The sequence below is a fragment of the Ambystoma mexicanum genome, chromosome 8, assembly GCF_040938575.1.
Source record: "Ambystoma mexicanum isolate Mex_15411 chromosome 8, UKY_AmexF1_1, whole genome shotgun sequence".
NCBI classification, from domain to species: domain Eukaryota; kingdom Metazoa; phylum Chordata; class Amphibia; order Caudata; family Ambystomatidae; genus Ambystoma; species Ambystoma mexicanum.
Window position 1 is genome coordinate 1,415,702,912 of NC_090929.1, and position 27,934 is coordinate 1,415,730,845.

The following is a 27,934-nucleotide window of genomic DNA, read 5'->3' on the forward strand; positions in this document are numbered from 1 at the left end:
ACTGAACTACCGGTGAAGCCCTGCTGCAGCGTCTCACCACCTTTCTCCACACGACGAGAGAAGACCTTCATCTGCAAGAGCCTTCTTCCCTTGAGCTGGTGGGGCCAACCAGTTTGCGAATCGCCTTCCAGGACCTGCCTTGGTCGAATCGCCAGTGCCAAGCACTCGGAGACCGGATAGCCAGGCACCCGTCCACCCGGACCGCGATTTAAAGGAGTATACCTTTTATTTTGTTTGGCAGCACTGCGGCTGGTTTCATCCCTGGGCAATGTAGTAACTCGAACCTTCCTCCATGACGAGAGCCTCTCTTCCTCTGCTGGATCTCCCGAACTGCAGGAACTGCCAGGAACAACCGCCAACGCAGGAGCCTCTTCTACATTTTAAGGTACTTTGTTCCGCCAGGCCTCCCTTTTCGTTTGGCTCCGCTAAAGGTGTTTTAAATCCTTTACCTACTTTCTGGGTTGGCTGCCCCTATCATCTAACATTGTCTTTCACCTTCTGCAACCACCTTTTCGAATCGTTTAACAAAGACTTGACTGCATCTAAAAGAACATTTTGCTCCTGGGCTCTTTGCCCTGTACCACTGACTTTGGCACAGGCCTATTGACTCGGGCTGAATCTGTTACAACTGCCTTCTCTAGATTGCTTCTCACCTAGAAATGTGTTGGTGCACCTTACTCTTATAACCACCTTTTCCTTCTGTAAGAGGATTCAATTCAACACTACAGCTAAGTCAACGCCTAGTCTATAATACTGAATGAAAACCCTTATTGATATATCTTTATGTCCAGTTCATGCGTTCTGGATGACTACCCCTATATAACACCCCTCTCTTGGAATCCCCCTGACCCCACTGAGCCAAGAAGTAGTTCTGTTTTGCAAGTTAAAAGGTTTATTTGATAATTTAAACAATAGATATATATATGTCACACCTTATAATAAATTAATAATTGAATATCACACTTAATCTGATATGATAAAGATTAACAACGGAGAATCTGGCACTAGCACACTTCTTATAATCACTAATGAGTTGACATGAAATGGATAAGGTAGCACACTGGTAAATAGGTACAGAAGTATAATGTGGTAGAGAATGCTTTATAGGGTTCAAGGAAATGCAAGGTTGAATGAATGAAATGCAGTATAGAAATTACTCAATATGATTTCAACAAAACAATGTAATCACTTTTCTCTGGCAATCCCCTCCCCCCCTTGATACAATGCAAGGAACTGGAAGGAAGCACACAGTTCTCAGAAATGCAATCAATGTAAATCAGTTCACCCCAGCAAGCTTACACGACAGAAGTTTAAAACACAGGCAAATGCTTTGATATGTGCTGGCAATGAATTAAAAAATATGCTAAAAATGCTTTTAATTCCCTTTCAGAGGTTCAGGGTGAGTGATATCTAGTTAATATTAGCTCAGGCTCACTCTTGCAATGATTCAGGGATAGTTTTTATGAGGCAAACGATTTTCTGGCAAATGGAAGGCAAGCAGCAGCTGATTTTACATGTGGAGAAATTTGCAAATCGCGGCAAAATTCGCGGATGCGCCGAGCGCTATTACAGAGGAACCACAAGGACTATCGTTTGGGGTCCTAGGAAAGCCTAGGATCTCAGCTTCATAATGAAAGTTACTGCAAGTCTCTAGCACAAACGGTTGCGGAGATATGAGCGATTTTGTGAAGGTCGTTTTTCAGATTTGAAATTTTAAAGTTCAAAAAGACAAGTGCAGCTTGCAACTAGGAAATGACAAGTGACAGCTTTACAAATGACAGGTGACAGTTAGGAGGCATTTCTACTTAGATTAAATAGATTGAATTATATTATTTTAACTAGGAGATTGGTTCTGCACAGTTTTCTAGGTACTCACACTATATTCTTGAGTGAAATGGGCCTCGCCATGGATCTGGTCAGGTTTTAAACTCGCCTCTGGTCTCTGCACTTCACAGTGATCTGGGTCAGCTCTCTCTGGTTCTCTGGTCTGGGTCTCTAGTTCTGGATAGATTGAAGTCTCTAGTTTGGCTCTCTGGTGGTTTGATGGAGGTAAAGTATGGATTTTTCCGGCAGAGCGTCCCGCTGCAGATGGAATTGAAGGTCCCTATCTGTCCTGTCTGTCTGCTTTTATGTGTTTAGAATGTGGGTGTGTTCTAGCATCACTGACCCTACCTCTCTCTCAGCTTCTAATTGGTCAAACTTCCATTTATCATTTGATTGGGGAATGAACTGTGAGTCAGAGGGATGTCATTTTATGGCTTGCAGATAGGACACTCCTCTGTCAGATTGCACACACTCTATATTTGATAATAAAAGACATATTTCACAGTTACACAGTTTCTTGAAATTACATATACATGGTGTGGCTGAATTTAGCCATGTCTCTGTCCAAATCTGCTGTTTCTAAGAGCTTTCATTCAGAAATGGCAGATAATTGACTTTTTAACTGATTTTTCAATTTCTGACATTGACCCAACTTTACATACATGTGCGTAGGGAGTATGGACATTAACTGATGAAGTTTCAGACTTTTAACATGCATACATTTAGAGTAATATCCACTTTTCCGCTAAAACCCCCCTGAACACCCCACCGGGTCGAAAAACCTCTTAAAATGTGGGCAGAAAAATCACAAGAATTATGGTGTCATTTATAAAATTTTCACATGTCCGTACTATGAGTTATTCATCTTTTTAGAGTTATGTTCTGGCTCCAAAGGGGTGTGGTTTCCTCTCAGCACAAGGTAGAAATACTGGTTTATCCAGTTCTGCCAAGCCAGCTTGCTCTCACAGGCAGTGCTCCTCCCAGCTTCTGCCAAGAGGAAGCTACATTTTACGACTGCTGTAATAAAACCTTTGCCTGAGTCAGGAGAGGCTCATTGTTCAAGAGGAAGCCATTTATGATCCTCTCAATAAACCCTCTGCCTGGGTGAAGGGAGTTGCATTGTTCACTCTCCTGCAGAGCACAGGTAATTCAATTATCAGATAGATGGCATATCCTTAGTGTGAGCAGCAAAAGGGCAGCTAGGCCTGGGAACACAGCTGTGACTCAAGTTTCACTCCTGATGGGGGTAGTTGCCAGGCAAATTGGAATCTCTTTAAGCTGTCATTTCTGTTCCCCAGTTTCTGCATTCAAATAAAACTAAACATTTTCACATATGCAGCTAGAAGGCTGATTCTAAGTTTAAAACTATGACATTTAAACAATTGCAACCTATGTGACACTCAAAAGTAGGTCACTCAGTCAATTTAAACATTTAGATTTTTTTTAGTGTCTTTCAGTCCAATGCAACTTAAACTGCTGCAATCCACAGCTCAGCCAGTCTTGTTATAAACCTTCAAGTCACTTCAGAATATCACTTTACATTGTATCCACCTCTCAGTAAGTCTTTCTTTAGCCTGCTTTGGGTTCATTTATTCAGTTTTCTACAAAATCTGGTGGTTTTAAAACGCCGGCTTTTGGATAGTGGTGAGTACTGGTACTGCACCCCTTTTTGGGATTTAAGAAAATGAATTCCCAACAGTTATGGGTTTGCTTTTGGCAATCAGCATTGCCATTCCCAATAGTTTCAGACTACTGTGTGGGTAGTCCAATGGTGGTTTTAGGCAGTGTCCTTCTGTGCCCATAACATCGGCAAAAATGAGTGGCAGCCTATTCTTCATGCATTTCCCTGTGCATTTTCTGGGAAGCTCTGGCCATCATGAGGTTTTCCATGTCAGTACTGCACAGTTTTGAGGTAGGGCTCGGATGCATGGGTAAATACATCCCACAAGCCCCCCTCTTGCGATGGCCATTCTATTTCACGAATGGGACTCGCAAGACCTGGGATGTTTCCTCATCTTCTTCCAATAGATGGCACAGTTCAGCATCTTTTCCTCCATCCGGTACTGATCGATCGGTTCTCCTCGCCGGTCCTGATGGGAATATTGGGCGGTACCCTGGGCCCGTTGCGTCTCTGCTCGTGGTCTCCGGATCGTCCTCCTTGGCCCGTCTTCAGGTTTTCTTTCTCCTAGGACGACAAAGGAAGAGCGGCAATACCTACTCATAGACTTTTTCCACCACTGTTGAGATAGTGGGGCAGCATATGCATTTCATCATCACGAAACATTACATTCTTATTTTGAAAAAATAAAAACAGTATACTAAGAGACAGTTTCATGCAAATCACAATATTTTAGAGACTAGATGTGGTATGTTTTATGGTTGGAACTGAATTAATCTGAGACAGTACCCGCTAGGATTCCAGAGGATTCCTCCAGTTGTTGCAGAGTGTGCCTGGGATGGCAACATTTCAACTGGTTTATGTGGACCCACTTGTCTTCTCCCGCTGCCAAAGGACCTTTGGGGATGTGGATTTTGTAGGCCACAGGTGAGATCTTGTCGATGATCTCAAAGGGTCCTTTCCATGTAGGCAAAAATTTGCGCTGCTTGGCCTGGTTCCTTTGGAAGTTGTATAGATAGACCCGGTCCCCCACCTGATATTCCTTCCTGGAAGTTTTCAGGTCATAATGGGTCTTCATGCTATCAGCCGATCTTTCTAGATTCCGCTGAGCGTAAGCAAAAGCATGTTGGAGGTGTTTCCTTAAATTCTCCACATACTCATGAGTAGTGGAGGCATTTATCAGTGTCTGCTCTTGGGTCCTATAGAGCAAATGCTGAGGAAGCACCATCTTGCGCCCAGTCATCAACTCAAATGGTGACATTTTGGTTGCAGATGAAGGGGTAGATCTGATAGCCATTAGGACCAGAGGTAATCGGATATCCCAACTTGGCCCAGAATCTGCCACAAACTTCTTTAATATGCTCACAATTGTCCGGTTATATCTCTCTACTGCCCCAGAAGAAGCTGGTCTATAAGCAATATGCAGCTTTCTCTTGACCCCCAGTATCTCCCACATCTTTGTCATTACTTCACTGGTGAAGTGGCTACCTCTGTCTGACTCAATCCTTTGAGGTAGACCAAAACGGGAAAAGATGTGGTTAATCATCAAGGCAGCTGCCGTTTCTACCTTGCAATTTGGGGCTGGGAGACATTCCACCCACTTGGTAAACAAGCATGTGACGGTCAACATGTACTTATTCCCCCTAGCCGAGCGAATCACGGGGCCTACAAAGTCGATTTGTAAATCTGACCATGGCAGTGTCATTCCCCTCTTTTGTAAAGGCGCCCGGTGTGTGAGGGATGTCGGCTGAAATTGTGCACACACAAGACAACCCTTCAAATATTGGTTGAGGTCCTGGCCCATGTGTGGCCAGTATGCAACCTCTCTTAAGATTTCCAATGTTGTGTGAAACCCCCTGTGACCGGCAGTGGCCGCATCATGGGCGTGACTTAACATCAGGCTTCGGAATGAGGTAGGAACCACCCACTGATCGTGGCCAGCTTTGGATTTCCTTACCAACAAACCGTCTTGGATCCGGAACATTTTTGGACATTTCATCAACACTCTTAGGTCCTCTTTCCCAATGTAATCAGTATCCGTCAGGGGAAAGTTCTCAGGGTCCTCAAGGTGCTGGTAAAATTTACCAATAATTGGATCCCCCTTCTGAGCAGTAATCAAATCAGCATCAGGGGTCTCCTTACTCCATTGTGCAATTGAAAGGTCGTTGTGAGCATTTGTCTGGGACCTAGTGATGGCAGTGACCTGGATTTCCCCCAACAGGGACTCAATCTCAATTAGATCCCCTTGGATGGCCCCGGTTTTGGCCAGCTGATCAGCTAAGTCATTTCCAGTTTTGTCTGGTCCCTCTACTTTGGAATGACCCTTAATCTTTTTCCAATAGATGGTCATCCCATTCGAGGTGACCAGATCATCAATGTTTTGGATCAACTTCCCATGTTTCAAGGGTTTGTTGTTAGCACATAACATGCCTCTGGTTTTCCAATTAACCAGGTGCTCCACGAACCCGTTCCGTACATAATCCGAATCTGTGATTATGACCAGTTCGTGGAGTTGATGCTGGACAGCAGTGAGGATGGCCTGATGCACAGCCATCAATTCTGCCACCTGACTACTTCGGGGACCAATTTTGTATCCAGCGGAGGGTTCTGGGGACTCATTCACCCATGCATTCCCTACGCCAGCCACCAGTTCTTTCTCCCCGTTGTTGTCAACATGGTAAGAGCATCCATCCACATAGACAGTGGGCATTCCCTCACACTTGTCCTCTTCAAAGACTTTGTGTGGGGAATTAAGGTATGCCTCCGTGTTGTCCTTGATTTTTAGACTTTCGTCCTCGAGACAGTTTTCTCTGGCACAATCATGCAAGTCAGCCAGACCTTGCGCGAGTGGACTCTTCTTGTTTTGGCCATATCTGACCTCCACAGGAAAGCCTTGCATTGACAGAATCCAGGAAGTAATTCGGGAATTACTCACATTTCCGGCCCGTATTCTGTCACTTTGGAGATATTGCAGAGGCTGGTGTGGAGTCTCCACTATGATGTGTTCCCCCTGGATAACCGGGCGGTAATTCTTCAATGCCCACACCGTTGCCAGGAGTGCCTTCTCACAATCGTTGAATTTTTCCTCCACAGAGGATAAAGTTTTGCTCGCATAGGAGATAACTTTATTGACCTTGTCATGCTTTTGGTATAATACGGCCGTCAAGCACGTATTAGAGAACCCTGTCTCCAGGAAGAACTCCTTGTTTCTGACAGGGTAAGCTAGGCAAGGCGCTTGTGAGAGGCTTCTCTTGAGTTGTCTTACTGCCTCGGATTGTTCTGGACCCCATTCCCACTTGACCCCCCCTTCAGGAGATGAATCAGGGGTCTGGTGATCTCTGCGTAGCCCTCAATGAACTTTCTGCTGTAATTAGTCAGTCCAAGGAGGCTCCTTAGTTCCCGCAGAGTTGTGGGGTTTTTCAATTTTTGGAGGGCTTCCACTTTCTTTTCCTGGGGACAAAGACCCTGAGGAGTAATCTCATGCCCCAAGAAGTTAACACGGGTTTTACACCACTGTGCTTTCTGAAAGGAAAGTTTTGCTCCGGCGGCTCTCAACTGGGTCAGAACATAACGGATCTCCGCTATGTGTTCCTCCACAGATGAACTTTTGATGAGGACATCATCTACATAAGCCAGGTTACCCCTTGCACCCAGGTCGGGCATGGCCTTATGTAGGAAAATGTTGAATTCATTGCTGGAGTTGAGGTATCCGAAGGGAGTCCGGGTCCATGTGTACTGCTGGCCCCCAAAGGTAAAAGCCAGTTTGTATTGGTCCTCCCTGCTGACAGGCACGGTCCAGTATCCATTGGTCATGTCTATTGCAGTGAATACCTGTGACCCCTGAATCTGGGCCAGCCCTTGGTCAATGTAGGGCAGAGGCCATCGGGAAGTATGGACCCGTTTGTTGAGCTCCCTGAGGTCGGCGCAGAGTCTCCACTGGCCGTTTGGCTTCAATATTCCCAGCACCGGATTATTGAAGGTGCTGTGGACTGGACGGATTATTCCCCGGGACTCAAGGTTCTTAATTATTTCAGTAAGGGACTCCATTGATGCGAGAGGCAAGCGATATTGCTTCACAAACACAGGAGTCATGCCAGGGTCCGTGGGGATTGTTGTTGTGTGGATGTCAGTGCGACCACAGTCATATGAGTCTACCGCAAAGAGATCTTGGAAATCCAAGAAAACTTGTTTCAGCTTTTGCTTTTGTTCCAGAGTCACACAGGCATCAGCTAGGTTGACTCTCTCTTCCACCATCTGCCTGAAGCCTGGAAAGACTTCTGGTTTGGCTATCTCCGTGGCCTCCTCCAGCTGGGTGGAGAAGTCCCTGGTCAGAGTGCTGATTTGGACCGGAGGCTTCAGGTGGGAAAGGCAGCCCTCATGTACCTGGAAAATCACCTCATCCCTCCTGAATTCACAAGTCACATCTTCCTTACCATAAGGGCAGGAAGTGTACACCAGGAAGTTCCCCCATGCCGGGTAAAAATCCTGTCTGGTGTTGTATTGTCCTCACTGTCACTGTCAAAACAGTCCTTGGGGATTGGTCCTAACATTTCATTTCTAAGATCAATGGAGAAATGTCGGTCATCAACCGCCATTCCAATAATGGTGCCTGCGGCTAGAGTAATACTCTTTAAGTCGCTGTTATCCACCTCTATTGGAATGGTGTCATGTTCTATGTTGACTAATGGTGTTGGGTTTACCCCCAACCCTTGCTGTTGGAGAGAAGCATTTAGATGTATGTAAGCATCAGGGTTTTTCAACTCTTGTCCTCTTTTAACTTTCACTTCCAGGGAGAATTGTCGGGTCCTTTCTGGGATGGTGACTTCCTCTTTAGTCTGAATTTCAACTGCATAAGGTAGCAATTGAGCTGACCTAAATGCTTTTTCTGGATCATCAAAGCCCATGGGATTATCCGCTAATCGGGACCAAGCTTTGAAGTTTATTAGGTCCAAACTAATGGCAAAGCGATTGAGAATGTCACTGCCTAAGTAAAAGGCGGCAGGGACGTCTCGCACGACCCAACAATTGTGGACTATGCTCTTGTTGCCAATGGAGATTTTGAGCATACACCTGCTTGGCAGGAGATGTTTGGAATTAGGTGCTTCCAGGTCCATTTCCCATTTGTCTATCAGTTTGAAGGTGGGAATGGCTGGATCTTTTGGGAGTTGGCGGAACATGGCTTCGCTGATGAAGCTCTTACCGTTGTTCACACACACTCGAGCGAGAACAGAGTCCTTCCCATCATTTAACTGAACAGGGATGAACAACTGCTCTCCAATTTGCTGAATATCAGCCAGGCTCTGAGCTGATTTCACCTCTTTCTGGACTATAGGAGTGGGAGTTTCAGATTGTGGATTGGTATAGAATTTCAGAGTGTTTCCTTCCAGCGTGGAATACCACTTTAGACTGGAAGGAAGGTTGATTTTCAGAAATAGAGAGGACCCCCCATCACCAGTCTGTTTTCCTACTGCTATTACTGTCACGTCTGGAATCTGGTTGTTCTGGAAGTGAAATTCTACTTGGTCAGATTTTTGTTCAACCATGTGGCAGGTGCCGTTTAAACTAACATGGTTGACACTCTGTTTTAATTTTATTGGTCGGCTAGTCTGGGTCCAGAGGACCTTGTTTACGCAATCTATTAGGGGTGACAACCTTCTCAGGAGGTCATTCCCTAGTAAACAAGGGGTGCCCTCTGGGGTCACGACTATGACCGGGTGCTTCAACTTATGTCGCCCAATTTTTATGTCCAAATCTGCGGTCCCCTCAACGGGAATTTCCTTCCCGTCAAAGTTCTGCAGTTGTCCAGGAAGAGAGGTGAGAGGAATTTGGTAATTCTCTCCCCTTCCTGCATTCAGTTCGTCAAAGGCCCTTCTGGACAGAAGGGTAGCTTGAGATCCAGTGTCCACCAGTGCCGAGATTGTACCCTGCCCCTGCCCCTGTACTTGTACCGGGGCATAATATCTTCCCTCCTTCTCCTCAAGGGGGCACAGATAATGTACATTTTTGGACAACTGGTGGGCTAATTTTCTGGTTTTGGACATCGCGAGAAGAGAATTTTGGGCAGAATTCAGTGGAGAGCCTTGGGAATCTGACAGAAAAAGTTGGCAACTGGAGATCAGAGCCATTGTGGGTTCCCCTGGCTCCGGTTCCGGGCCGCCCCCCCCTTTTTGGAGGCAGTCACCAGGATGGGTTTGAACCAGGGGATTTTCTTGCTGTTGGTTCTGGGATGAGATGGTGGGCGGCGGTAGCTCAGTCTCCACATCTCCCCAGTCTGGATTTGCATCCCTAGGGACCCATTTTTCTTTGGGAGGAGTTCCCCCCTCTCTGAAGGAGAAGATCCTTTTCCCAGGATCCTCTGAGGATCCCTCTCCCTCAAATTGGAAGACCTGTACCTCCTCCTCAAACTGAGTCTGTTTGGGTCTTTTGTTTCTCCCACCCCCCCTCTGCTCCTTAGGGGGAGGCTTTCAGGGGCAAGAGATTTCGTTTCCGGTTCCTGGGTTTCCAGGGGCTGTTTACAAGTGAGGAAGGAAGCTTCCTCCAAGGCTTTACACCCCCCTTCCCTTTGTGCCTCCTCCCTGGGAACCGGTGTGTTATCGGGGTGCTGCCCCCGTCATTGTTCTGGAGCACCAGGTCCAGAGTTGGGTGAGTTCTGCGCCGGCACGCCCATCTGAGGGTTCTGCTGAGCCCTCAGTATGTGACCCAGGTCCCGCGCCATGTTTTGAACCTGGCGCTCTAACTGGGAAACCCGCTCAGGCTGATACGGGGCCCTGTTTTCTCCCCTGGGCTGATCCCGGGAAGGGTAGCTGTCCCTCCTCTGGTAATACCCCGGGTTGGGAAGATTTGGGTACCCCTCCACCCTTGGCCTCCCCTCTCCCGGATTCAGTGGTCTGGGCTCAGGGAATTGGGGAAAGAAGGATGGATGGTTTTGGGGCTGAAAGTCGGGTGGATATCTGGGGAAAAAGTTCTGCCCAGGGTTTGGTAAATTTCTGCCCTCCTGTGGGAAGTTTGGAGGGAAGTTCCCTGGGTTAGGTGCTTGTCTGGATCCCCCCCCTTGGGCTGGAGGAGTCCACACATAACCCAGGATGGGTCGATTTCCCTTGTAACGGGGACTTACATAATCAGGAGAGCGAGGGACCCCATTTGTGGGGCTGCCTCCTTGGCTCCCTGTCTGTGACTGACCCGAGGACCTCCTGGGCCTAGCATTATTAGGTGCAGGCAGGTTTTTAGGCCCCCCCATCTCCAAATCCAAAACGGGGGTGACCTTTACCTCTGCCACCTTGGCAGCAGCAGGGGTGCTGTTGGCTTTGGGGTTTTTCTGGGCATTACTTTTGCTATCTATCGGTTTCTGCACCTCATAGATCCGGGTAGCCTGTTCAATGACCCAGTCTAAAGATCTTTTCTCGTGAAAATCCCTCACGAGCTGGGTCATGATATATTTGGGCAAGGCATGGAAAAACGTATTTATAAATTCCCTGCTATCCGTGCGCACCCTTCTTGTGGTCTGTGCAAAAGCACGCTTTAACTCCTGCACAAATTCTTGTGGGGCCTGATCCTCCCCACATTGCAAATTGTAGGCTGCCTTGCGAGCCTCTTGAGGATTTCTGTGAACAGAAAAATGTTTCAAGATGGCCGCCTTATAGGTGGACCATCTTAAATGATTTTGGTCCTCCAGCCCCGCAAAGAAACTGGAGTATTCCGGGGAGAAGGTCCACTTTACATATTGAATACAGCTTTGGCTGTCCTTCAAATGGAAAGTCTCCATCATTTGTTCAAACACTCTAAGTGCTCCCAAACAGAATACTTAGCGTTCTTATGGTAAGGCGTGATGACGCTCCTGATCGCCTTAATCTGCTTTAAAGGGTCCTTAAGCAAGGCCCTTTTTGTCTTATTGGCCCTTTTGGTCCGGGTAACCCTGGTCCAATCGTCCGCGGACTCAGAGGCACTGCTCCCAGAGGTTCCTGTCTGCTCTTCCAGGTTTTCCCGGATTCTGCGAGCCTGGGAATGGCTGGCAGAGTGTGGGGACCTGGTCTCCTGTGTCCTGCGCAGTTCAGAGGAGTCTTCAGATTCCTCCTTGCTGCCAGGATTTGATGGGTACCCCCTCCACTGACCTAACTGGGCAGAGGTTTTCAGGATGCCCTTAATGGGCCTACTCTCCTGGGGTTCCCCATCGAACTGTACTGTACTTGGGTGCCCATACCCGGATGCCCACCCCTCCTTTCCTGAGTGGTACTGGCCTATGAGCCCCATACTCTTAGCTGGATAGTAATCTGCCATCCCTGCAGCCCTGTGCTCATGTGCGCCAGGGGACATGGGGGTGGTAGAGTCCAGGGACTGGGGGAGATGAAGGCCCCTGGTGTTAGGGCTCCTGCGGTTATGGTCAGGAGTCTCTCTTTCCCAGCGGACCTCATCTCTATCCGCCCCTGCTCCCTGTTGCAATGCAAGAGCCTGCATTTGTGCTTTCAGTTCCTCTGTAAAGGCCTTACTCGACTCTATCAGTTTCTCCTGCATCGCTACCTGTTGCTGGAGCCTCTCATTGTGCTGGCAGAGAGCCTCATTTTCCCTCTGTGATTCCTGGTTGGTCCTGGAGAACAGGGCCAGTCTTTGCTGCAGGAGGGTTACCTCCTGAGCTGTGTCCCTATTGGCCTGCTCCTTTCTTGCTAGAGCATCCTCCACCCTCCTGGTGTGCTCTAACAAGTTCTGGTGTTCTTTTTGGAGGTCACCCAGTCCCTGGTGGGCCAGGTGATTTTTTTCCTTTTTAAATGGCAGACTTCCTGGCCTAAGGCGTCTCTTTCCTGACTAAGAGCCTGCATTTGTGCCGCCAGGTCGTCCCTCTGCCTTTGAAGGGCACCAGCTTTCTGGTGTTCTTCATCAAACTCTGCCTGGGTATCCAGGTCTTTCAAAATCAGCTTGTTGCTCTCTACCTTCACTCTATCTAGATGACTTTGCAGGGTGGCTACCTGCTCCGTGCATGCCCTGTTAAAGTCTAATTGTTGCTCCAGCTTTTTCTGGCTCTGCAGTAAGGAGTCCAAACTGTCTTGGTGCTCCTTCTGCAGGGCCAGAAATCTGGTATCCTGTTCTGACTTTTCCTTTTGCAGCACATCCATATCCTCCTTCATTTTAGTGATGTACAGTCTGCTGTCATTTTCTGACTCCTGGCTCCTCTGCAGCCTCTGCTCAGAAGAGACCAGGTCAGATTGGACCTTCTGTAATGCCAGCAGTTGCCTACTCGCCAGATCTTGGCCTTCAGCACATTTGTCCTGCACGGCTCCCATATGTAAATATAAATACGCCGCTACCCTGGCAATCTTATTGTGTTCATCTTTGGCTTTAGGAGCCATATATAGTTCACTCAGGGCCACATGTAAGGGACCCTGATCTCTATATATATCTGACCCTGTTTCAGTGACCTGTTGTGTGATGGCCTGCAACCACGCATCCTGGCCCTGTTCGGTCCATTCACCTCTCACAAATAGCTTATGCAAGAGGTGCTCTCTGGCTATTTTCATGTCTACTAAGGTCGTCATTCTAGAGATTGGTCTCTGTCCTGACTTACAGAAGTTTGTATTTTATTTTTGCAGAACAGAACTTTTCTTGGAGTGTCCCTTTTGAGGAGTGCTTTACAGCGTAACACAGCGTGGTGATCTGACCGGATATGTATCCCGTCAGTTAGCACACTGTATTAAGCTGCACAAGTGGTAAATCTAACCCAACGTCTCGGCTCGAGCCCCCAATTTGTAAGAGGATTCAATTCAACACTACAGCTAAGTCAACGCCTACTCTATAATACTGAATGAAAACCCTTATTGATATATCTTTATGTCCAGTTCATGCGTTCTGGATGACTACCCCTATATAACACCCCTCTCTTGGAATCCCCCTGACCCCACTGAGCCAAGAAGTAATTCTGTTTTGCAAGTTAAAAGGTTTATTTGATAATTTAAACAATAGATATATATATATGTCACACCTTATAATAAATTAATAATTGAATATCACACTTAATCTGATATGATAAAGATTAACAACGGAGAATCTGGCACTAGCAGACTTCTTATAATCACTAATGAGTTGACATGAAATGGATAAGGTAGCACACTGGTAAATAGGTACAGAAGTATAATGTGGTAGAGAATGCTTTATAGGGTTCAAGGAAATGCAAGGTTGAATGAATGAAATGCAGTATAGAAATTACTCAATATGATTTCAACAAAACAATGTAATCACTTTTCTCTGGCAATCCCCTCTCCCCCTTGATACAATGCAAGGAACTGGAAGGAAGCACACAGTTCTCAGAAATGCAATCAATGTAAATCAGTTCACCCCAGCAAGCTTACACGACAGAAGTTTAAAACACAGGCAAATGCTTTGATATGTGCTGGCAATGAATTAAAAAATATGCTAAAAATGCTTTTAATTCCCTTTCAGAGGTTCAGGGTGAGTGATATCTAGTTAATTTTAGCTCAGGCTCACTCTTGCAATGATTCAGGGATAGTTTTTATGAGGCAAACGATTTTCTGGCAAATGGAAGGCAAGCAGCAGCTGATTTTACATGTGGAGAAATTTGCAAATCGCGGCAAAATTCGCGGATGCGCCGAGCGCTATTACAGAGGAACCACAAGGACTATCGTTTGGGGTCCTAGGAAAGCCTAGGATCTCAGCTTCAAAATGAAAGTTACTGCAAGTCTCTAGCACAAACAGTTGCGGAGATATGAGCGATTTTGTGAAGGTCGTTTTTCAGATTTGAAATTTTAAAGTTCAAAAAGACAAATGCAGCTTGCAACTAGGAAATGACAAGTGACAGCTTTACAAATGACAGGTGACAGTTAGGAGGCAGTTCTACTTAGATTAAATAGATTGAATTATATTATTTTAACTAGGAGATTGGTTCTGCACAGTTTTCTAGGTACTCACACTATATTCTTGAGTGAAATGGGCCTCGCCATGGATCTGGTCAGGTTTTAAACTCGCCTCTGGTCTCTGCACTTCACAGTGATCTGGGTCAGCTCTCTCTGGTTCTCTGGTCTGGGTCTCTAGTTCTGGATAGATTGAAGTCTCTAGTTTGGCTCTCTGGTGGTTTGATGGAGGTAAAGTATGGATTTTTCCGGCAGAGCGTCCCGCTGCAGATGGAATTGAAGGTCCCTATCTGTCCTGTCTGTCTGCTTTTATGTGTTTAGAATGTGGGTGTGTTCTAGCATCACTGACCCTACCTCTCTCTCAGCTTCTAATTGGTCAAACTTCCATTTATCATTTGATTGGGGAATGAACTGTGAGTCAGAGGGATGTCATTTTATGGCTTGCAGATAGGACACTCCTCTGTCAGATTGCACACACTCTATATTTGATAATAAAAGACATATTTCACAGTTACACAGTTGCTTGAAATTACATATACATGGTGTGGCTGAATTTAGCCATGTCTCTGTCCAAATCTGCTGTTTCTAAGAGCTTGCATTCAGAAATGGCAGATAATTGACTTTTTAACTGATTTTTCAATTTCTGACATTGACCCAACTTTACATACATGTGCGTAGGGAGTATGGACATTAACTGATGAAGTTTCAGACTTTTAACATGCATACATTTAGAGTAATATCCACTTTTCCGCTAAAACCCCCCTGAACACGCCACCGGGTCGAAAAACCTCTTAAAATGTGGGCAGAAAAATCACAAGAATTATGGTGTCATTTATAAAATTTTCACATGTCCGTACTATGAGTAATTAATCTTTTTAGAGTTATGTTCTGGCTCCAAAGGGGTGTGGTTTCCTCTCAGCACAAGGTAGAAATACTGGTTTATCCAGTTCTGCCAAGCCAGCTTGCTCTCACAGGCAGTGCTCCTCCCAGCTTCTGCCAAGAGGAAGCTACATTTTACGACTGCTGTAATAAAACCTTTGCCTGAGTCAGGAGAGGCTCATTGTTCAAGAGGAAGCCATTTATGATCCTCTCAATAAACCCTCTGCCTGGGTGAAGGGAGTTGCATTGTTCACTCTCCTGCAGAGCACAGGTAATTCAATTATCAGATAGATGGCATATCCTTAGTGTGAGCAGCAAAAGGGCAGCTAGGCCTGGGAACACAGCTGTGACTCAAGTTTCACTCCTGATGGGGGTAGTTGCCAGGCAAATTGGAATCTCTTTAAGCTGTCATTTCTGTTCCCCAGTTTCTGCATTCAAATAAAACTAAACATTTTCACATATGCAGCTAGAAGGCTGATTCTAAGTTTAAAACTATGACATTTAAACAATTGCAACCTATGTGACACTCAAAAGTAGGTCACTCAGTCAATTTAAACATTTAGATTTTTTTTAGTGTCTTTCAGTCCAATGCAACTTAAACTGCTGCAATCCACAGCTCAGCCAGTCTTGTTATAAACCTTCAAGTCACTTCAGAATATCACTTTACATTGTATCCACCTCTCAGTAAGTCTTTCTTTAGCCTGCTTTGGGTTCATTTATTCAGTTTTCTACAAAATCTGGTGGTTTTAAAACGCCGGCTTTTGGATAGTGGTGAGTACTGGTACTGCACCCCTTTTTGGGATTTAAGAAAATGAATTCCCAACAGTTATGGGTTTGCTTTTGGCAATCAGCATTGCCATTCCCAATGGTTTCAGACTACTGTGTGGGTAGTCCAATGGTGGTTTTAGGCAGTGTCCTTCTGTGCCCATAACATCGGCAAAAATGAGTGGCAGCCTATTCTTCATGCATTTCCCTGTGCATTTTCTGGGAAGCTCTGGCCATCATGAGGTTTTCCATGTCAGTACTGCACAGTTTTGAGGTAGGGCTCGGATGCATGGGTAAATACATCCCACACTTCCCACTTTTTAAACTTGTGAAGTGCCATTTTGCTCGGTTTTCACCTCAGTATTATACATGCTAAAGTACTGCCTTGCCTAAACTTGTTCACAATCTTATTGGGAAGTGTTGCTAGGGTTCCTAAGAGTATATTCCTGTATAACTTGATTTTCCCTCCCTTGTGTGAAATTGATAGAGTGCCATTTGTGTTTGGTTTTCACTGTGCCATTTTGCTCAGTTTTCATTCTTTCTCAAACTTGTCTACAATTTAACCAGGGAGTTGTGTATATTTTTCTTGACTGATTTTAACTTGCTTTAATAACTGTGATTATGTGTTGAACTAGAAGTGTGTAAAATAAATATATATATTCTTTTTAATACAATGCTTTGTTCAGTGTTTCCTTGTGCCATAGTATTGTAGTCCTATTGTGGAAACCCTGAATACTGCTCATCTCCCTCTTGAGATAAGTCTGACTGCTTAGCCACAGCTACCAACTAAATCTTTGTGGTACAGACTGATACCAAAGGGGATTTATTGCTCATACCTGTAGTCTTAATCTTCTGTAGTGTTTCCTAAGAGAACTGCACAGGATTCTGCCTAACACAACAGTACCCTAACATTGACTGATGTTGAACAGTTGACATTTATAAAAATTAACACTCATTGTTGAATATCATGGATTGTCTTGTATCCGTGGGCAACACATCAGTTTGGATGATGAAGATGATGATTTATGAACTGGTACATGTCAGACAATGAAAAATGGAAGGGGTTGTTTTGTGGAACAAATAACTGTAATCATGACAAGGTCCTGACCACTTGCTGACTTGCAAATGCTATTGCCTTTTGTGGCAGTACTGTTTTTAAGTTCCACTGTTTTCACAATCACAGGCACAATTTCTCACGAGAGCTCAGCCTCTCCCACATAGCGGTGCAACCACCTAAAGTGCGTAGGCTTTCCCAAAGAGTCTAGTCAGACCTAAATGTTCATAACCTCTCTCGCATAGTGCTGTCACATCCTAAAGGCCACCTGCTTTCCCACTGAGTGCTGACACTCTCATTTGTGGGATGTCTCCCTGAGAGGGAAGTCCTTCTGCCATGACTGCCTCATTCATTCCCCCCTGCACAGTGACCTACAGGCGAGTAGGATGGTAATGCAGCATGTGACCCTCCAGGATAGCCATTCCTATCATGGATCTCAACTCACCCAGTTGATGGGCATCAAGCAATGTAAGCAATAGGGGCCTTCATGCCTCATTACCTTGTCCCACAACGTCTGTCCAAATGAGGGTTCTCCTAGCAGAATGCAACCTTCAACAACTAGCTTCAGCATCGATGGCAACATGGGGCTGCTGCGAACTGAAGTTCCTGGTGCCATTTTCACTGATTGAAATCACATTGTATGGTGTACGCATTGACATCATGATGTGACCGGGAAGCGCCAGCACCCACATGCTCACCACCACTCAAAGGGGTGGTTTTGGCAGTTGCTTGACTAAAGGTCTAAGTGGAGTTGGGGAATTTATTTGCCATGGTAAATGTGGGTGCACAGGGCCATAATCTCTGGCCCTTTGCCTCTCTTCCTTGCCTCATTTTCTTCCCACATCCGTCCACCCTGCAGAAGACCATGAACGGCTTATTATTGGTGGTCTTTACCAGTGGCCCATCAATGTACGACCACACTGGAATGAGGGCTCTGTGGAGGGGAGGCAGGGCTTCACTCCATAGGGTTCTTGTGCCTGCTTTGCCTCCTTTTTATGTCAGATGCAGTGTGGCATTCCCCCTCTTAGTCTTCATTCCCCTTCTCTACTCCCTCATCCACATGAAGGTCCACAACCTGAAACAGCACCACTCATCTTCACAAGCCTAAGGGGGAAGGTTGGTCTCCATAAAATGAGTCTCTTTCTGATGGACCTCCCCCTCCTCTGCACCATCGCCATGCTGGGTGGAGACGAACTTCACCTCTGCAAAGGCCCTCAACCGGACACAAACCGTCCCAATGAAATAATCCTAGAACCCCCCCCCCCCCCGCCTATTGTTAAACATGCTTGTATCTTCCTACATGACCTGCTGTCCCTCCCACTTCAACACAGGCCCTGCCTCATTGGGGGCCATCACCAGAGACCCTGCCTGCTCTGCCTTAATAGGAGCCTCACCTGCAGGCCCTTGTATTAAAGAAAGCATATTCCAGTGTACCTGCTTCCTCTTTCAGTCCTTCTCTTGGGGCAACCCCCAATGTCTCAGGCCCCCCAACTGTGAAGAATAGCGATGCTGCAGGTCCTGTGCCTGTGAACTGGAACCAACAAGAAGATTGAGGTTCACCCTTCTCATTACTTTTGGGGGAATAATGTTCCTATAAATACATATGCAACGTGTCTTCCTACTCCTGTCCTTCCATCAATAATGTGAGAATGATGTGAGGACATATGCAGTTTCAACTCTCCTCCTCCGCTCCTCTACTCCCAAATTCTTCCCTTTGTAGAATCACAAGCATACCATTTCCCTCCTCAAGAAAGTGAACCAAAACTCGTAGAAACAGGAATTATGAGAATACCACAAAAATAACAAGTCGAGAAGCAACACTACACTACCAAGAATGACACACCAACACAAAAACAAGTAGGATGATAACAAGAACAATAAACATGCAGGTGGAAAATGGGAACGCATAAACAGCATGTGTGTGTTTTGTGTTCTGTTTTTACTTTCAAGTTTTATCAGGGCAAACAAAAGTGGAAAAGGGCCGTGGTATTGTGGTATTTCTGGATGAAATACTGCCATTCCCATTTACAGTTACGTCCACTCTTTTTGGAAATAAAGCCCAAATTGTAGCACTGCAGTGGTAATTCCCAACCATGAACCCCATTGTGGATTTCTAAGTTGTATCACATGTGATAGATAATTCTGCCTGCGGTAAATTTCCCATTCATTTATTAGAAGTAATGTAGAGGAAAAACCCGCAGCATTTAGTTTGAGGTTTTCACTCCGCATTGCTTTCAAACTCAGAACATGGTTGTGTGGTAAAAGTGGTGGAATTATTATTTCCAAAAGGTTTACCATATCAGCTTACTTGCTTGCCCCAATCAACCTACCTGTCCTCCCCCACCAACCGGGATTATGCAAGGCAAAGGATACAGTTAAGTATCCTTTAATTAAACATTCGTTTGTTGCAATAGCTAGACACTATTAGAAGCAGAAATGTCTCTGAATAACAACAAACAGCTGTTCCCTTATAGTATCTTATTTAGTATTCAAGACTCCTTATGAATAAATCACAAAGGGTATTATGCAATCATGCAATGATCCCATTTAATTTCAATGAGAAATATAATATCCTAGAAGCCTCATGCCGAGATTATAATTAGTGACCTAAAGGTATCATAATTCTTACAGCTTGTGCATCAGTCCAATCCGATGTATGCTTTATGCAGCAGCACATCTATAAATAGAGCATTCACTCAAACCAGGGGCCTTGATATGAGAGGAACACAGTCTGCAAGCCATACACCAATGATAGTGACAGCCATCGCACATGTTAACAATGTCACAATGACTTCCCTAATGACTTCCCTAATAGGTGTGCATTACATGATTTCAAACTGTACAGATACAGTGGCCCTTCCGACAAACAACACATTGGTTTAACCGAGATTCTGTTTGTCGTGTTCACACCTCCACCCTCATATGATATCATTATTAGTAATGTTTACTTGATGACTTCTTCATTTCTCACTACTGATGTTTTGCTCTATGATCTGTACAGTATTCTGCTGCTCCCAAGCTAGGCACGTGCTAAACAACTATATAATACTACAAATATGATTGTTAATAATAATAATAATAATAATAATAATAATAATAATAATAATAATAATAATAAAGGCCACATGGAACAACACCTAAAAACACAACACAAGAAAACCATCTCTACCAGTATCCACATAGCTTTGTACTGAGGACATTCATTATTAGATGATGCCACAGAACACAGACAGGGATCGGTCATGGCCACAAGACAGTCCTGGCCTAACCTGCATAACTGCTGCACAATGTACTGGGTGCACCATTGAGCCATTCCCTGCAGTATAGATGACCACATGGCACTTCTGTGTATCCACAGAGGAAAACTCCAGTGATCAAGAGGAAAATATTGGGCTCTCAACCACCAGATATCTGTGTCCTACGATCATGCAGCAGTGGACTACAAACAGGTACCACCACCACCACCACTGCACACTCTGCATGCACAAGTACAGAGGGCAAGAACACACCGCTGTCAGCTGTGTCACAAAATAGGGGAGGAGGACCCCTTTTGAACCTTCCAGCCAGCCCAGTCAGCAGAGTCAGCACAGGCTCCCCCTGCCCATGCCTAGGTCCTCATATTCGGTAATCCAATGGCCACACATGCTGTTTCTGTAGAAGTGACTCAGGATGTCCTTTTCATTCTTGCCCCCTTACACCGGGTGTCCATGGACTTCCTTGATGACACTATGGAAAGGGACATACATCCTTGACATGTCTTCAACAGATGTCCATCTGGATGACACTGATGTTGAACGAGTGGACACCACACATTGACAGCCAGATGAATTGGAATGCAAAGTCAGCCATCACCCTGTTTGACATGCAGGGTGAGTAGCCGATGTCATGGTGGCTCATAAGGCCACTGGGAAGGCACAGGCATTTGACGAGGGTGTCAGTGAGGGACAATATGAGTAAATCATCTTCCACCTCCAGGAGATGGAGTACATCCTTGAGTGATAGGATCACATAGCATAACGAACTTTAGTGTGATTTCATTAACTGTGACATCCTCTCACTCAAACTGACCACCTCTCCCACTAACATGATCACTTCCCATCTTGTCTACCATCCACCTGGTCCTGCCCGCACATATCATAACATACATGATAACATTAAGCCCTCCTCACAAGTCTTTCTCATGGGGATCTGAACGTAAGCCTTAATGGCCATACCAATTTACTAGCCACCTCAATAGCTAACTCTGTAACCGCTTTAGATTTCAGCTAGTGCATTTGCAACCCTCGCACAATAAAGAGAGCACCTTGTACTGGCTAGTCAATCTCAACTGCCATATCTCAATCAAAGCTAATACTCCCTGGCCATGGTCAGACCACCACGTCATCACTTTCACAATCCCTTAGGCCAACAAACTAAACCCTCACTAAGCTGCTGCCGCCATCCCTGGCCCGCAGTTTCTGAAAAGTAACCAAAGAATGTCTCTGTCTTTTCCTCGATGCTCTGAAACCAGAGCTTCTGGTCACCTATGACCCAAAGAACCTAGTGGATCTCTATACCAAAACATTGGCAAGCGCTATCGACTATTGCCCCTGTTGGTACCTAAAAAAGACCCACAGATAGCTCAATTCCTGGTACTCCGAGGACCTCACAGCTCTCAGAGATGAAAAATGACTTGCTGAAACCCGTTGGAAAAATAACCCCCCCAACAGAAATTCATAAACCTCTTCAAACAATACAAAAAAGCAATCATCCAAGCCAAAGCTACCACCTTCAATACTAGAATCGCTAATACTACATCGAACACCAGAGAACTATTGCCCATCCTTAGGGAACTGGAAGCCCTGGTCCCCCCAGTTTACACCCTCACCAAAGACCCTACATGGTGCGACAGCATACAGAATGCTATATTGCTAAAAATTCACATGCTCGCAAAACAAACTAGCCTGAATCACTCCCATCAGGGCATTAAGGCCACCCCTACTCCTAACGCCAACAGCCGAAGAGCCCCATTATTCAGCTTCAACTAAATCTCCACTCAAGAAACCATACTCATCTTAAAAGGCCTATAACCATCAAGATGCAAAGGGGATGTTTGCCCGGCCCCCCTGATCAAAGACTGTGCTGAAGCACTGGCAACGTTTATCACAGCCATCATCAACTCCTCCTTCTCAGCTGGTGTGGTACCCTCCAGCCTCAAAGAAGCTTGGTTTCTACCCCACCTAAAAAAGCAATACTTGACTCGGCCTCACCTAAAAACTACCGGCCCATCAGAACAGTCCCCTTCCTGTTAAAAATACTTGACAGAGGAGCATATGTCCAAATCCAACGTCATCTAGAAACTAACCATATCCTGGGAGCTTGCCAATCTGGCTTCCACCGAGGGCATGGTACAGAGCCAGCTCTCCTTGATAGGAAAATCCAGATGGACAAGATTAGGGATGAGGGGAAACCTGCCCTACTGCTCCTACTGGACCTAATCGCAGTCTTTGACCTAGTCATCCACAACATACTATGCCACCACCTCACTGACTCAGACTCCTTTTCCCCGGAAGCAGCACCCTGGATTGCCTCCTTCCTAAAAGGAAGAGCAATGAAAGTATTTGCTGAGAATGCCTGCCTGGCACCCTCCCCCATGAACTGCGGTGTACCCCAAGGGTCCTGCGCCTCGTCAACTCTTTACAATATATTTACAAAGCCCATCTTCGACCTCTTGCACTCCCTTGGAAAAGTGTATACGAATTACGCTGATGACACGCACATTCTCCTCCCCCTCTCTGGCACCTACACCGCCGCCACTATGCTAAGTTCTACCTACGCCATCATCCACGCCTGGATGCCACCCCATGGCCTGTGTCTCAATGTCGAGAAAACAGAACTTCTCATAATTGGTCACTCAGCTGTGCAAAAAAAATGAACACTAAGTTTTCAGCCTTCAACATCAATGGCACACTGATCCCAGTCTCACCAGCCGTTAAATCCCTCGGAGTATACCTTGACGCCACATTATCACTAACCTGTCAAGTTAATGCCATATCCTCCTCAGCAGCCTACTCAACCAAACTCCTAAACGCCATCAGGCGCTTCCTCTCGAGAGACAGTTGCCTGACAATCGCCCGTGCAGTGGTGGGTGCAAAGTTTTATTTATTGTGCATTTTCTAAGGTGCTTATACATCAAGTAAATTGTGCTTCAAAGCTCCCACAGGGCAACAGGGGGGGAACATGAAAATGAAGGCAAATATGACAACATGAAGAGAACTAATAAGCAGTCTTACTAGGCCTTGTGAGCATTCATAACATGCAAATGCAGCGAGAGAGAAGGGATGAGGGATGGGGGTAAGTGCCAGGAGTTCCACGGAGGGAAGTGCTAGGGAGTAATTTTTCAAGCATCTATTAAGTGCCTGGCAGAGATCACTTGGTAAGAGTGGTCAACTGCTAATATAATAAGTGCAGGCCTGTGAGACAGCACAGGCCAGTGGGCAAGAGCTGGGAGTGAGCAGAGGCTGAAGTCTATTGGGGGAGAAGGTCAGATCCCAGATTGACACTTAAAGGCCCTGATCACCAATTTCAGCGACCGAGGGGTTTAGCAAGGTAACTAGAGGGGAAAGGAGGAGGTGAAAAGGAAACTCTTGAGGAGCTACTGGAATTTGAATAGATCAGACTCAAGATGCAGAGGAAGGTGGAGGCTGTTCCAGAGGAGGGGGCCAGCCGAGGAGAGAGATAGGCCACCAGCTTGCTGTTTAGAGAAGCGCTTGACATGCAGATAGTTGGCACTGGAGGAGCGTAAAGATCTGGCGGGAGAGTATTTGGTGAGAGCCAGTTGTAGACACTCACTATCACCCATAGATGTATCTCTATTTTAGCCCCACCCTACCTGGTTCATAGATTCACAAAGACTCACTCGGCTAGGCCCAGTAGAACCCCCTACACACATTGGGCCTCATTACGACCCAGGCGGTAAGTTACCGCCTGGGCCATGACTTTACCACCATGGCGTAAACTACGTTTACGCCATGGTGGTTGGCGGACTTACCGCCCCATTCCAAGTTTGGCGGGGCGGTAAGTCCCCAATCCCCATTTACCCTTCCCCATTCCCATTTTTGCCCCATAGGGCATAATGGGAGTGGGGAAGGCGTTAATTACGCCACCGTAAATTACGGTGGCGTAATTAACTCCATGGTCCCTTAGCGCCATGGATTTTAACACCTGCTAAAAGCAGGTGTTAAATCCGCCATGGCGCTAAGGGACCTCGTACTCAGGCGGTAAGGGTCAGCGTTGTTTACGGCGCCGTAAACCCCTTACCGCCTGAGTTGTAATGAGGGCCATTGACTGGTTAAAATTAAGTTAAAACGTGCAAAATCTGGTGGGACAAGCTTCCCAGTTATCATGTCCAAGCAATGGAATTCCCTCCCATATGCTTTAAGAGCAGAGGCCTCCTACTGGGCCTTCCACAAAGCCCTTAAAACATGGCTGTTTGATTAACTTTTAACTACTTGATGTGTTGTATTTGCTGAACGTAACTACTTGTATGCTACTATCCTTGCCTTTGGGCCACATGTAACATTCTCTCAAGTGTCCTGATCCATGAGGGTTTGTGTGTGCTACACAAATAAAAGAAAATACACAGGGCTGAGAAAAAATATGACAGCACAGTGCCTGTACATGTCCATCAAATTACATCAAATGATAGACTGGTGAAAGCCACCACTCTGCAGTGTCAACAAATGTAGCAATTGTCAGGCATTGGGTGACCTCTGTTTCATTTTTAGTCTTTGCTGGTAAACATCCCTCACCCTCCACCTCACCATCATCAGTAATCGTACATCCGTAATCAGTGCAGCCCCTGCTTGTCGCTCCTCACAACATTTTGGCAGCACACATCCTAGCACCTGGCCTAAAAAAGAAATTCCCATTGCCAATGAAGCCTCTGCATAACATTCGACAGATGTTCTGCTTGACTGAGGGGGGTGCTGCGCTGAATCTTGGCACACATGTGTTGTGAGACCGTAACACTGTCATATTTTATTTTAATTTACCTTTTTTATTTTTTATTTTTTTTAAACAGTGGTTTGGATATGAGTGAGGACAGTAGACACCATTGATTGGCATGTATTTAATGCTTTTAGTGTAGTTTATGTTAAGTGGATCATTTTTGTGAGTGATTGTGCATGGGAATTGAAGGGAAATCTATGCAAAAATCGACACGTTACCTGCAACCTACACACAGCATCTGAAAAGTGACACATGCAAGGAAATGTGGGGAAGGAAGATAGAGGGGTTTGTTGAGGTGAATCTAGAGGATGGGAGAGGGGTAGAGGAATGTTATGAGGCATGTAATGGGGTGCATGTTTGGGAGGGAGTAGGGATTGGAGAGATGTGTTGGGGTGAATCTACGGGAGGGGTGGGTGGTGGGGAGGTTTGTTAATGTTTGTGCACAAATAGGGATAACAATTTACAAAAAAAAGATGTCATATATATGTGTGCATATATATATATCAATGACAAAACTTTGTTAAAGGGATTTCATGGTTAAGTTGCACTAATAAAGACCTATGAAATTCAATGAAAAAACTTTGTTAAGGGGACGTTATTGTTACAAGTAAAACAGAAAAACCTCAGAAATTCGCCAGTTATGGTAAGCTAAGCAACCATAACTCACGCCACCACCGTGCTCTGCTATGACGAACACCCAGGACATCAAAGATGACATCACAAATGTCATTGATGACATCACAGAGGACATCAGATATCTGGCCCACTTGTTTTTGTTCACTGACATATCTAGGCCAGTTGTTTTTGTTTTAATTTTAACATGCTTACTGTCAGTGAACAGTGTTAGTCTTAGCAGTGCACGGTGGTGGCGTGATTTATGGTTGTTTAGCTTACCATAACTGGTGAATGTCTGAGGTTTTTTAGTTTTACTTGTAACCATAAAATCCCTTTAGCAACGTTTTTACATTGAATTTCATAGGTTTTATAAGTGCAACTTAACCATAACGTCCCTTTAACAACATTTTTTCAGTGAATATTATAGGTTTTTATTGGTGCAACTTAACCATAACAACATTTTTTCATTGAATTTCATAGGTTTTTATTAGTGCAACTTTACTATAAAGTGTCTTTAACAAGGTTTTATTCAGAGAATTTCATGGGTTTCATGCTATTTTCCCACAACTTACTAATATCATACTTACCCCAATATAGCAATATTTCTGTTCAATTTACATAGTTTCATCCTTAAAACTCGTCAATTTCCCACCTTCTAGCATCATTTTTAACACTTCTATACTTTTACCACTGTTTTTGCTTGCGTCGACGTCTGCGAAAATCTGACTTTATTGCAGACCTTCCGGACAGTGCCACGTGACCATGCCTCGTACGCGCCATAATTACATGTCCATGAATGCGTTTGCACTTCGCATTCGGATCCTTGCTTCAAGGACAGTTCGGAACTGCATTTTCTACTGATCTAGGAACTTTCAAGATCAAAATATACCCTTGCACAGCTCCTACACCTATTCTTACTCATTATCCATTCACAATCTAGTACAAAGCACATGCTTGGAAGAATAGTAGCAAAAATGCTATTTTTCTTACAAATGGCACCAGCTATTACCATCCCTCCTCTACAAGAGCCACCACCAACACCAGCAGGAGGACCCACACAACAAAAAAAGCGCAGTATTCCCAAAGAAAATTTTTTTTCACATCATCTTCCTCAACCAATACTGTAACCACACAGCCTACTTCCCACCAGCTACCTTGCAAGCAATAAAAGAGGCTGTTGATCGATATCTTTGGAAGACAACAGTTCTCTGTATATACTGCAACACACCACTCTGCAGGGGGAAGCAATTTTAGATGTGTGTTTGAAGCTGTAATCAAGGAGTATGAGAAACACTGCCCACTACCTTAGAAGTAACATACGCGCTTCCCCTGTCCACCTGCCCCTGCATATTAGTGCTTGGTGCCTCTTCCCTCATTTCCCTCCCCACCTTACGTTCTAACCTTTCCTGCAAAAATCTTTTTTTAAAACAACAAAAGGAAGGTTCCTTTAGGAACCACCTTTCACAGTAAAAAAATAGAACAAAAAAACATCTTATAGACTCCATCTACTTTACATTTCTCAGTAAAGTACATAGATTCAATATGTTTTTCCAACATTTTCATTAGCATTTTGTGTTATGCTAATGGAAATTATGTGCTGTTCATCCCCCGTTCCCGGGACCGGAACGGACGATAACGGCCCTGCAGCCCAAGTTATCGGCCCAATGAAGTGTGTCTGTGTGTGCCCTTATGCCTGCTGGATTCGGTGTGTTATGAATAAATAAATAAATTAATAAATAACAATGGCTCTGTACCATTATCCTCCATTTCAGCCCCTGCAATGTGGGATAAAGGCCATTAGCACCCCTGGTCAACAAAGCGGGAACCCATGGTGCTAAAAAAAATATTTTTCTTTTTTTCTTGTCCCGCTGTAGGAAGGAAAATCATTTTCCTAGATGGCCACCATGGAAAGACAAGGAGGGGCTCTGTACCGAGCCCCTCTTCCCTTTCCATGGCAGCCTGCAGAAGGTGAAGTCAGAACCCTATGACCATATAACCACGAGCACATTTCTTTTTCCATTTCACACCTATCCTACTTTCGAATTACTTTACCACATAGCCGGTCCGAGGTGGACATAGCCACTTTAACACCATTTTTCGTCCCCATTTTTCATAGCCAGATTGTCCAGGTCATGACCTTATACCATCACCCAGACACTCTGGCCACTGCCCATGGCCACAGGCCAGACCTCAGTCACTAAAGTTATATCACTATGTTTTGTACCTACATGATGCAACTAGTCAAAAAATAAAACACAGGCACATTTGCAAAACCATGAATTATGGTCTACCAATGCTCCTTACGTGAGTTTGATTGAAATCCGCCCATGTTTTATT